This window comes from Anastrepha ludens, chromosome 5 (assembly GCF_028408465.1).
Source record: "Anastrepha ludens isolate Willacy chromosome 5, idAnaLude1.1, whole genome shotgun sequence".
Lineage (NCBI taxonomy): Eukaryota > Metazoa > Arthropoda > Insecta > Diptera > Tephritidae > Anastrepha > Anastrepha ludens.
The window spans coordinates 59492963-59496447 of record NC_071501.1 but is presented as its reverse complement, the minus strand read 5'-3'; positions in this window follow the sequence as shown (position 1 = coordinate 59496447).

Below are 3485 nucleotides of genomic sequence, written 5' to 3'. Positions count from 1 at the left end.
TTTATGAATTTTAATGTTAGTATTTTAGTTTTTCAAATCCCTGTGTATTGTCATATGAAAGTATGAATATAACAGGCTTCAGATTTAGATGGGCAAGGTTTTTCATCCAAAATCTAGTGTAGTGGAACAACCCTTTCCATCTGCAGAGAAGTGACGTGGATTGGCTGACTAGAACTTAGACTATTCATTTATTTGCAAGCTCAATCTTACTATACTTATTAGACTACGTTCAATCAGGCACCTACCTAATTGGCAATTAAGAACATTTAAGCAATTTAATCTTAATTGTAATGAAATTTACCATAAAAACATTGCAATTATTAATTCTCAATTAAACTCAATTCTAGGCCCTATGCTCCATGAGGAGATCAGGACAGCAAAAAGTGAGACAGCGAATTTGAGTCAGATTCGTTATGCAATCCTGTGAACTCTTTTTAATGAGAAACGAAATGGCATTAAAATCAAATATAGCAAAAACAAAACGACGAATTTTCAATTTAAATGAAGAAGTCGATGTTCTCGACTTATTGGAAGAGCGAGTAGAGGAGCTCCGTAGGTTATGGAAGAACATAATTACAATTAACCTCCCAACAAAAAAAGGTTATTCATTAGGACAAAACTTATTTTAATTCCTTTCACCAGCTTCCACAACGAGGCTGCTGTCTCCTTAAAACTTTAAACAATGTGGCGTGTGCTCAAAAGCTAACGATTACACTAGTCTACAAGGAAAAGTATCCGAAATAATTTAAACTAATATCTGCTTCTCTGTCCATGCAAAATTCGGATTGATAACTAAAATTAATTTATTAGTTTGAGTTTTCGAGATATCCTAACCTAAAAGTGCAAAAAAACCCATTTTTGCCCATATTTGAGTTTATGTAGCCTTGCAGATGTTTTCTTTCACCAAAATTAAAGGATGGCATCTTTAAATACAATCCTTCTTTTTTCAAATGGCGTTTTGTTTGCTCATTTATCATTTTTTTTTCGCAGAGATATCGCATTTTGAAATTTTCATGTTTCGAAATTTTCCTACACCTGAAAATCGATTAAGATAACATAGACATGATATAGTCGCTTACTAATTTTCTTGGGTTTGAGGGCCTGAAATATATGGATTAATAGTATGTAAATTTGGAGTTTGTGGGAAAGCCTGCTTGCGGTTATGTGGGTTAGCCTGCTCGCGGTATGATAGGGGTGGTTTCTAGGGGTTAGGGCTGTGTGTGACTCGGTACCCAAAGGTTAGATAGTGTAGGGATGTGGTGAGTCAGCACACTTATGGTGTGAGACAAAATTTTAAGAAAAATAAGACTCAATTCAAGAAAATTAGTAATCGAATATATCATGTCTATGTTATCTTTTGGTGAAAGAAAACATCTGCAAGGCTACATAACCTCAAATATGGGCAAAAATGGGGTTTTTTGCACTTTTAGGTTAGGATATCTCGAAAACTCAAACTAATAGAGCAATTCTGAGGCCAGATTTGGATTCAGCGCATCATAAACCTTCGGAAATATATAGTCTGGTTTCTGGGTCTGAATGTTGGTTAAATTTTGTCGGCCTGTGTTATTTCCATATTTTCTCGTTTTATTACTGCATGAAACTTTCAACTTTTTCCCATTAAATCTACGGCGATCCTCTTTACAACCTTTACGAAGCAGAAGGTTACTGAAGGTTTAAATCGATGATAAACCAAAACCGACTATTAATAACCCCAAATTACTCGGGGTGACTTCTCGGCGTGATTGCCACTAAAGTCCACAACCTCAATAAGGTCCACAAGTCGCTCTCCGGTAGCAGTTGGGGAAAAGACAAAGATTGCTACACTATGTAGCATCTATCTGTCCGCCTAATACCAGTGATATGCAGCGGATGATGATTCAAACCTACAAAATACTGCATTCAGAACGACTACAGAATGTTTGTGGTGTCCCCAATTCAACACCTGCTTATTGAGGTACCTTTTTTCCAGATAAGGATCCCTTATATTATGCTCATCAACCGGTCCGGTAGGAATCGGCCTTATAGGCACTTTCTGGAACCTTAGACATCTCCTAGGCACGTCAAGAGACATCTGGATAACCTGACTGACAAGATCCATGACTAGACGGGACAGCTACAGGACCTCCCAGCCCCTCCCTCAGCATTTTTGAGTAGATGCCTTCACCGCGATTACGAGGGCTTGGCGAACTGCTGTAACAACAACAACGGCAACCTCGGGATTATCTAGACCGTAAATTCAACTGCAACCGACACATCGAAAACAGGTTCAGAAAAGCGGTCACTGGTCTAAGTGCATGCAAAACAGTTATGGAAATTTGTTTACACTGTCACACGCTTAACTTAAGACTGAATACCATGGACGTACCTCTGATTATAAACATGTGCTTAATAATTGTCGTAATTTCAAGATTTGGTAGCTCGTATATTCTGGCGAGTTCTGTTTCATCAAGGCGAAATCATGTTTTGGTTTTGGTATCTCGCTCGGTATTGCTGCCAATGCGCGAGGTTTCTCGGTTCGTTACAATATGTACACAAATTCAACAAGGAAGAAGAAATTCCTGAAAGTATTGTAATTTTAGTTTTGAAGTGTTTTGTTTTTATCAAAGGGTTCTGGTTGATCTTAAGAGTTAACCACCTTTTCTCATGCCCCATCAAACCCACTAACACCCCTTTCCTTCTAGACCCATCCTGTTGTTGTTGTTGTAGCAGTATCTTCGCCCTGTCAGTGTAGTGTAGTTACCGGTCGTCTTCGTCTAGCTCATCTAACGGTAGGCCCAGGAAACTAGCTGTTTCGACGGGTTGGGTCCAGAGAGAGAGAGGTGTTAGATGAGTTTTTTAGACCCATCCTGTCGAACCAGCTAGTTTCCTGGGCCTACTGTTAGATGAGCTAGACAAAGGTGACCGGTGATCTGCATAACACTGACAGGGATAAGTATACTGCTACAACACCAACAACAGGAATTCAGTATGCACTTTCGCATATCAAAGGAATTATACAAAAATGTGTCTTCATCCATACAAAACAAAATTGTATTCTTATTCGTCTCTTGTTTTGTATTTGCTATTCTTCGGTCTTAATATTTCGTTTTTACGTTAATTTCTTTTTCCTTTTATTCTCTTTTAGTGAACGCATTTCGACACTTTCCAGATTTTTGTGAGAAAAGTAACATAACACACCTAATATTTGAATTGATTTCTTTAAGTGTATAAATCATTAGGCCTCTTCTTTACGCCAAGCGTTAGCAAGTGGCGAATAAATGAAATAACTGGTATAAATGAACATATATTGGCAACGCGGGAATAGAGCTGCCTTAAATTACAGGTCTCTTCTATTTGCCATTTCCCCGCTCACTATCTCTATGCTCGATTAACTTAATGAGAAATTTGCTTGCGAAAGCGATAACAAAGTTATCGGTCAAGATTGGTATAACTCACTGCCTTACAAACGCATGCAATTTAAGGCAGCTCTATTCCCGCGTTCCCAA